Genomic DNA, 10,309 nt, shown 5'->3' on the forward strand with positions numbered 1-10,309 from the left:
AACGCAAGCTTGCTTTTTTCTATGCCAAGATAATTTGGAACTACCCAAAAGGCGGCAAGTTCCACTTGTACTCTTTCGATCAAATTTGCATATAAAAAAATGGGAATCAGAGTACCCAATCAAAGAGAGTAAGGCATCTGTAGACTGTAGGACACCATAGTCCCATGATTATAGTTCCTTTGTAATAGTTCATGATGCATTTTGCAGCTGAAAAATGTGACCCTTTAGGAGAGGATTGGTATCTAGCACAAATGAGCTTAGTCTCTCATACCATGCCCTTGTGGCTTGTTTTAAACCTTAAAGAGCCTTTTTAAGCTTAAAACATGGTTTTGATATTTAAAGTTTTCAAAACTGGGGTTGCTTGACATACACTTCTTTTTGAATGTAGCCATTCAAGAAACCACGATTTATGTCCATTTGAAAGAGTTTAAAATTCATAATTGATGCATAGGCTAATAGCATTCTAATGGCCTCCAACCTAGCAACGTAAGTATAGGTCTCGCCATAATCTATTTCCTCTTCTTGATTATTACCTTGAGCCACTATTCTTGCTTTGTTTCTAATTATCAAGCTTGATTCATCCAATTTTTACGAAAGATCCATTTTGTGCCAATGATAGGATGATCAATTGGCTTGGGAACCAAGTCCAATACATTGTTTAGCTTGAACTAGTTTATCTCTTCTTGCATAGCTATACCACAAGGCTCATCCTCTAAGGCCTTATTTAGATTTTTTGGCTCGATTTGTGAAACAAAAGCAACAAAATTGCAAGTATTACGTAAGGAGTTTCGGGTTACCACTCCCTTAGAAATGTCACCTACCACTTTGTCGATGGAATGATCCCTCTTTGTTTTCCACGCCCTAGGCATATCCTGTTGATCCTAGCTCACTTCATGATCATTTTGCACCATATTTTCCATTTCCACATCTTTTGTATCATCATCGTCTAAATCACCTGAAACATCATCACAAAAAACCCTTCTCTTCTCTTTTGGAGAAGATTCGTCAAAATGCACACGATAAGAATCTTCTACATGCATAATGTGTTTATCATAAGCTCTATAAGCCTTCTTATGTGTAGAGTAACCTAAAAATATCCACTCATTTGGTTTTCAGACACTTACATCCAAAAGCATGAAGAGGGGAAATATTTGGTTTACGACCTTTTAGTAGTTCATAAGGTGTTTTCGAAAGAGAAGGCCTAACTATGACTCTACTAATCATATAGCACGCGTTATGCACCACATCAGCCAAAAAGTATTTTGGAACTTTTCTCTTATTCAACATAGTCCTAGCCAACTCCTCTAAGACTAGATTGTTCCTCTCAACAAATCCATTTTTTTTGAGGGGTTTGAGGATTGGAATATTGGTGTTGGATACCATGTTTCTCGCAAAATTTATCAATCAGGTGGTTTTCAATGTCCACGTAAATCTAGGAAAGTCATCAACTATCACAAGCATGTAGTAGATACAACTAAAACTCATAAATTGTGATGGTCCAAAGAAGTCCATGTGGAGTAATTCCAATGGCCTAGTTGTGGATATCATAGTTTTTGAGGAAAAAGAGTTTTTGACTTGCTAATACTTTTAACAAGTGGTGTACATGTCATTTGTTTTAAAAGTCAGTTTAGGTACCCAACTACTAATTCCTTAGTTGACACTTTTTCTAGGTGTTTTAAGTGAATATGTGCTACTCACCGATGACAAACCCAAATATCACTTTCCTTTGAAATAAAACATTTTGAAAATAAAGAAGTGATACTTTGTTACTATTGTGAAAAATACAACACTTATAATCGAAAGGCACTTATTATCTACGCCATTGCGAATAATATAACGCCTATAATCGAAAGACACTTTGTTACCTCTATCGCATAACTATCTTATGCTCAACAAGTTATGCTCCAACCCATATACGTAAAGGATGTTGTCGATAATAGCTTGCAAAAAGGTTAGGAGTAAGATTTTTTCACAATCTCCCCCTTTTTGATGATGACAAACCAACATCTTTTGAATTTATATGTTTTTTATTTTTTCTAAATAGAATCATACTTCATATGATATGACTTGTTTGACTTGAGTATATTCTCTTTATTTTGTATGCTCCCTTTTTTTAATGTATATGCCTGAAACATTTTGACAGAAAAAATACACAACTCCAACTTTTCTCCCCCTTTAGATATCATTAAAAAGACGAAAATCTAGGTGCCCAACACAATATATATATATAGATATCAAAGGGTAACAAGATATATTTGACTTGATTAGAAAGCCAAGATAAAAAATTCTTTTAAAACATCAATGTAAATTTTTGATTGATATCAAAATTCTATATGATAATGGAATAAACATGACATAACAAAACATTCATTTAAACAATTTTAAATGTAGTTCATACATGATTAAAAGTTAAGATAAAAAATAACATCCATAATCTAGTAGGTTCAAAAACAACAACAACAACAACAACAAAATCCTAGACCACTACTCCTAAGAATATGGATAAGCTCGCTCAGCTTCCAGGTACATGTAATCCAATCAGTGTAACAAACATCAAAGCTCTTCTTGGACTTGATGGTTCGTAGTATCAAGAGTTTCTATCCTAGTAGTAATGTAGCCTCGAAGCCAAAGTAACTAATCCATAATCATCTAATTAGAAGAAGTGGAGTCAGATGAGTAAAATTCAGCACGAGATGAGGGTCGAGTAGGAGGGTCAGTAGAAATATTTACTAGGTTAGCAACCTATTGATCATCACGATGCTTATAAATCATGTAGGTGGTATCTCGAAAGAATCCCATCTTATGGATCACATCCACATCAAATTTGTTATCCTGAGAATCGAGTGGGATCATAGACTAACCAGCAAAGGATACATTACAATACTCAAGTATAGCAGTTATGAGAATAACATAAGGCAATTGTCCAAAATCGCCTCTAAAGGTCCATATTTGTTTCATTATCATTAATGTCCAATTAATTGGCACATTATGTTTAATAACGTATATTAATTGTAGTTCTAGATCATTTAATTGCGAATGATTAGAAATTTTTGGGACCACGATGTAACTCAAAAATTTATGAAGCAAACAGTCCTCTAGGTTTAAATTTCCAACAACAAAAATGTGTCGGTTTCTAACAGAATCACCGACAGACCTTTACATATGTAGTTCAATTTCCCTTTTTGAATATCTACACATAGAGTAGTAGAAATGCATTTTATTATACCCTTCTAAGTCACATTGAATGCATGATTCTACTTTCATCCCTATGTATGACATATTACCGCAAATAGAACTTAAAGTTCTAAAGTCTATGGCAATGTCTTTGCCTTTGGCAAAAGAGAATATTCAAAGAGTCTTTGTTGACGGTTAAATTGCAGTAAAATGTGCTTACAAGTTCAAGATAATAGGCATAATGCATTGCACAAAACTCAAAGAGTCTTTGTTGCTTAAACAGGGTAGGTAAAATGAAATCATCATTCTAAAAAGAACTTAACATACCATACTTAGGAGTAAAATTGGATCTTTGCATAAAGTGCTCCCTGAAGACTTTGTGTTGGTCCTCATTAGAAAGAAGTCACGCCAAGACCAATGTGTTGATCTCATCATTGTTAGGTCCCATAGGGCTCTGCCACTAACCTAGAGGGGAGGGGGTTAATAGGTGATACGGTACACAATTACCGCCGCTCGATAAACACATAAATTATACAAATTAACACATTGTTTAATTGATTAAGAACAAACTTAATCGATTAAATCATCTGCAGTTAATTGATTATGTAAACCACTTAATCGATTAACTGGTTCAATTACAACATAAACATAATTGTTTCGGTCATCCAAGATTACCAAGAGTCAAACAAAGTTAGAGGAAATTATACAGACAATTAAGAACAGTAAATGCACTATACAGAATATGCAAGTATCAGAGAATTATATGCATGTCAAATTAAGTAAATCAGTAATGCGGAAATGTAACAAGATAAGGGAAAGAAGAAGAAGACTCGGATTTTTATCTTGGTTCCTTTCATGTCCACTACAAACTACATCTTGGCCTCCCCTTCTAATCTTGGGAGATTTTATCTTCACTGTGGAATCTTCAATGTTTCTTAAAAACACAATTCTTATACAAGAATGAATATGCTCCTTTCTTAGTTTGACGATTCTAATCGCCTAAGAAAACCTTTCTTACGATCTAGCCCCAGCCAAGAAAAACGCTTACATCTAAGACCTCTTGCTTCTCATGAAGACACGTACCTAACCGCAGCTAGGGTTTTCCCAAACTTACTCTCTTTCTTTGGTGATACTACACACCAAGAGAATGTGCTATTTGCTAAGTCTAATAATAATTCTTAAAGTTACATATGCACCTCAATGTGAAGATTATACAATCTTCTACGAATCTAAGAACCCTTAAAAGATCTCACTAATATAGAAAATACAATGCAGGAGATGCAGGTTTCTTTTGCATAGATTTGACAATGAAAGCTCAATGGGTATCTTGTAAAGATTCACTCATTTCTTTTCTTGAAAGAACACTTAGAAAATCATTCCTAAAGATATGAAAGTTTGAGCTCTAGATTTTCTTAATAATTTGTAAACTTTTTGTTTTCGAAAAGTGTGTTCTAACCCTATGAATTTTTCTCAAAGTTAAGTTATGAACCGATATGAAAACTTGGGTTAATATATTGTTTTGTTTTTAACTGAAGTTAATCGATTATGTTGAGCCTTAATCGATTAACGAGTTTCTTCAAAATAACAGAAAACAGAAACAATTATCAGCTCAACCACCTTAATCAATTAAGTCATTATTTAATCGATTAACGTGTTCAGCCCAAGGGTTAATCGATTAACGCAACTATTAATTGATTAACAATTTTCTAAAACACATTTTAAATGATGAACGAACCTCCTACATGATTTATAACCTAATGATGATGCAGCATGATTTAAAAATACTTTTTAAATGCATTCAAAACATATCATCATGTATGTATGCATGTGCATGTAAATCATGTATGTATGCGAGTCTCATTTTAGATATGATTGATTTTAGCTTGTGAGACTTTCATTGGGGTTCATCCTAGCCTAGACTCTTACTAAGCAAGCAACTTAGGATCTAATAAAGATATAAACAATACATAACCCCTAGATCTTCTTTTGCATGTTTTGCCTTGTATACACTTGAGTCTTGACTTTAGTTGATACTTTGTTGTTTGTTGATTTGCTCATCTTCTCAAGTACGTCCTTCAACATTTATGCATGTTGTCAATCCTTTGCCTTCTTCACTCTTTTGTCTTTATCAACCTTTGTGTGTCCTTTGTCTTCATCAAAACATTATGTGATGCATGCTTGCCTCTTCAATCTTGCATTCATGCATGCTTACATCTTCAATCTCCCCCTTTTTGATGATGACAAATACTTGTTGACATATGACATACACTTTTTCACATTTGTTAACAACTTGTTGTATCTAACAGTTCTCTGTTGGATTTTCTTGATGACAATCAACTTGTTTTGCCTTGTTCTTGTAAGTTGATGCACGTTTATCCCTCTTGCCCCCCCTCAATTTGAGCATTGGGTAATTTATTCTTTTTCGTTGAGGAAGCCACAACTTATCTTCTCTTGTAAGTCCTGCAAAACATAAACAACAACCTTTCTCCTCCTTTTGGCATGATCAAAAAGTAATGTCATATAAATTCATATTGCCAAAAGAAAGAACAAGGGGTGCATTTTTTTTACTGGAGTTAATCGATTAACATATTTACTTAATCGATTATGTCTTATTCAATTTTTCTCAGACTTGCATTTTATATACTAGTTAATCGATTATGACCTGTTATTAATCGATTAAAACAACTGATATTGCAGAAAAACAGTGCAGGCTACATGCTATTGGCAGAATGCTTATACAATTTGATTATTAGTGGTTTCATGCACTTCTTTTTGTATATTACAACTTGATTTATGTCATTTATGTACATAAAAAAACTTGCTTAACTACTTTTTAATACCACTTGTAGGCACCATTTGTTAATGACATTTATTCATGCTATTACATTCCATACCACATGGTAATTCACAATTATATGAAATTAGATTTGAAAATTTCTAACATTTTTTCATCCATTGATAGTGTGATTTACAAAAGTGATAAGAGCAGTACACAATTCGATTTTCACAGCACAAAACCAATTCATTCATAGCATGTTGTGATTACATTTTTCATATAAAATCACAAGAACAAACTTAACAAGTTTGGAGAAATTACAATGCAACAACCAAAACATTACACATATCACAAGACTCCTAAAACAACAACTAACTAGGACACTCTAGACATCCTACCCTAGCTAGGAGGTAGTTGGGGAAATCTATCGAAGGAATTGAACATAAAAGAAAGGTGCTCAAAATGACTCTGATTCTCTTCATCTTGTCTACGAAACTCCACCATAAGCCTATCCTCCATTGATTATATCCTAGATACAACTTCTTGGTTCCTTGAGTCAATACGCTCATTAAGGCGTTGTTCCATGGCATCCAGATAAGCCAAACTAACTATAGATTCTTGAGGCAAATCAGATGCCTCAACATAATGATGTCTCTGGTTTTGCTCACCATACTCACCACCTTCTTCTTCAGACATATCTAAATCAACCGTGGTCCTATAATCCTCTTGATACATCCATTCACCTCCATATTTGTAAATACTCATCTTGTGAATGATGTTCTCGTGGACCATATGCTCTCTGGAATTCACAACAATTATCTGCAACAATCTAGAAGAAGATGGTGCAATACCATACATCACTTTGAGAATCTCATCGGGCCAACTAATCAGTATCCTTTCTTTCACAACAAACATAAGCTTTAGATCATTTATAGTAGGTTGCACATGATTAGTGTTGCGCTGAACTAATATGTAAGCTATCAGGTAATGTAAGAGCCTATTTTCTACTGTCAATGAACCAACTTTTGTGAGCTCACCTCTCACAAAGTAATGAGTTCCCCTTAAGCACGACTTATACACCTCAGTAGTCATAACTACTCCATTTGTCGTCATTGTAGTCTCCAAGGGTACCACCACCACATGATAATCCTCCCACATCCATAAACAATATATCAATCATCAAAATTAGCTTTCCTTTCACCATACTCCTATACCCACCATCCTTATACTGAAAGTTTGCATAAAATTCCCGAACCAGAGAGGGATAGATATTACCGTTTAATTCTAGAAAGCACACAACCCCTTGTGCCTCTAATTCATGCGGGAATTAAAATCCTTTCTCCACCATCCACGCCCTTTCGGCATACCAAATGTACGTGGGTTTCCGGCTAATGAACTGCGACAACCATTCAGCTTGAAGAGCAGGAGCATAAAATAGGTCAATACCCAATGTAGGATTCTGCCTTATTCGAAGCTCAGATTTCTTGCACGTTCAGGATGACGCAGAGATGGGTTTGCACCGGCTGTATGTTTCACTCTCTTTGGTCTCTTGTTACTCATAGTTGTAGAATCAATGGATAAGATAACCGATTAAGGGTGAAAATGAAGTTAGGGTTTTGAAAGGGGAAAGCATGGTTTATCTAATTTGAACCAAATTGATGGATTTGATGCTTAGAGAGGGGAACAAGAAAGGAATGGATAACTCTAGAACGAGTTTGAGGATGAACTCTATGATCAATTTCAGACAAGGGAATGGTGTTCACGAGGCTAGGATTTGTAAAGATGTAACCTAGAACTGTTGCCGGATCTGTTTTATTACTGCATTTAATCGATTAATGTGTTAATCGATTAACGAGATTAAAATTTTAACATAGTTAATCCGTTATGTTCCAGAATAATCGATTAAGATTTTAAAAACATTTTAGCCCAGGTAATCAATTAAGGGAACAATTAATTGATCAAGAAAAGTTTTAAAAAAAAAGCCTAGGTAATCGATTAAAACATAGAACAATTGATTAAATACGTCACAAAAACAAATTTTGACATATTTTGAATTAGTTTATAGGTTTTCTAATAATCTAAGATATCGATCTATTCTAAACACCTAATGTGCCCTTAACATTGAGCCAAAAGAGCATGAAAGCATATTCAAACAAGAATACATTTTACAATTAAGAACACATGCATATTGTGGCGATAAGTGAACTTTGTTAGGATTATCTAGACGTCAAGCATACACTCAAGCATTTAGGTAATATATCAGATATAACATGTGATTAGACAATGTAGAGTAATATTTATCACGATATTTGGTTACTTCATGCGCTTTACCTCATTCTTATCAAGATATTGGAGATTTGCCATTCTTTGACGTTTTTCTTTGGCCTTTCTTCCATTCTTGTCGTTTTCTTTGCATATAATATCAATTCTTGAAGCATTTATCCTCATTAGTCCCTACAAAACAATAAGCATACGTTTCCTCTCCTCTTTTGGAGATGGCTTAATCAAGCATTAAATTCTTATAGGCTTTCCAAGAGAAAAACCTTAGGTTGATTGCATTAATGTAATATTTAACTTGTTGTTCTTCAACATTATTTGAAAATCCTAGATGGTATTTCTACATTTACTTATTAATCAAAACATGATTAAGAGATTCTTATACTTGTTCAAATAATATCATGTTTGCATTTAAAAGCATGTGAATGTAAAATATAAGCATTAGGCTTAAAGATGATTTATGGGGGAATTCAAGATTTTTGAGTTTATGGCCTTGCTTAGGATTTCAGATTAGAATATAATTATGAAACTTAAAGTATTTAGTACTTATAGTTAGGAAGCGATACCTTGTTTTACCTTTGTTGTACAATGCTTCCTTTCTTCAAGCATTTGTGATGACAAGTTGCTCATAAGTGTCATAGTCTCCTTTCCTTTGATGATAGGGCAAAGAAGTTTGATTTTCTCACCTTCTTATGTGCCTAAGACATTTGCTGTCCATAATGAGAGTTGAAGTCCATATATTCTTAAGCACCCCTACACAACACAATTTCTTGCTCTTCTTGGGTACACAACTAAACTTGGGTCCCTAGATGTTAGTAGCTTGGAGATTTTGTTTCTTTGTAATGCATATACACTTTCCATTTGGAACATCATGCATTCGAACATTACTTTCCTTTAAAGTATGACCATACAATCCACAATAGAAACAGGTAGGGGATTGAAGATATGAAAATTTTAGAACATTTACTTGATTCTTGTAAAAAGTGTTATTTGTTTGCATATATTCCAAACTAGACTTAATCTCATCATTTTTATATGAAGTAAGTAAGTTGTTTGAATTGTGATAACTAAATGTGAAATTAGCAAGATTATCATTTAAGACATTATGTTCATTTTTCACGCCAATGCAATTTTCGCACATAGATGCCACATTTACGTTAGAAGAACAGTCACATGAAGAGTTAGTATATTTAACATCTAAGGTTTCATTTTCAATTTTCAGCATATCAATGAAATTTTTCAATTTACATATTTTCTTTTCATGATCTAACATTAACCTTTTGCTATTCATGCACTTTTTAGTGAACATTTGAAGTTCTTCATGAATTTCAACATAAGCATCATATAGCATGTTATACGTGAGAGATATATCGGAAATTTGAACTAGAATTGTATGAGTATATGTCACTAGGCTCATCTTGCTCACTTACTTCGCAAGAGTTAGAATTTTGAGCCTTTAGACAAATCTTGTGTGATTCTTCATCTTCTGAGATGCTTGTTTGATGAATTGTCCTCTTCGGGTTCATACCAGATGATATATGCCTTCTTAGCTTTGATATCCCGAGAGTCTTTCTTGCAATCTTGTTCAACCTTCTTGGAAGTGGTAGGGCATGTGTACCTCATGCGTCCTACTTTCCTATTCTTATGGCAAGATTCATTATCTTTGGGATTCTTGCTCATCTTGATTGAACTATCTTCATCTTCCTTGTGAAGCTCCTTGGTTCCTCCATTCTTTCTTGGGTACTTTCTCAATTTTTTGATAAGGAGGGACACAGCTTAATCATCTGTGTCGGAATCGGACTCACTATCATCCAATATCTCCTTTTGACTTCTTGCATCTGATCTTGTTTATTTGAAGGAGGTTTCTGTGATGTTCTCGTCCATTTGTTCATTGAGTGTTAAACGTCTTAATTCTTGCTCATGTTCTTGAAGTTTACCAAATGGAGTTGCGAGCGTCATTTATTCCAAGTCCTTTGACTCCACAATTGTAGTCACCTTGGGTTGCCATTTCCTGTCCAGACATGTCAACATTTTAACAGATAGTTCATGTTTGGCAAATGATTTATGTGATGCAATGACATG

The sequence above is a fragment of the Lupinus angustifolius genome, chromosome LG05, assembly GCF_001865875.1.
Source record: "Lupinus angustifolius cultivar Tanjil chromosome LG05, LupAngTanjil_v1.0, whole genome shotgun sequence".
Taxonomy (NCBI): Eukaryota; Viridiplantae; Streptophyta; class Magnoliopsida; order Fabales; family Fabaceae; genus Lupinus; species Lupinus angustifolius.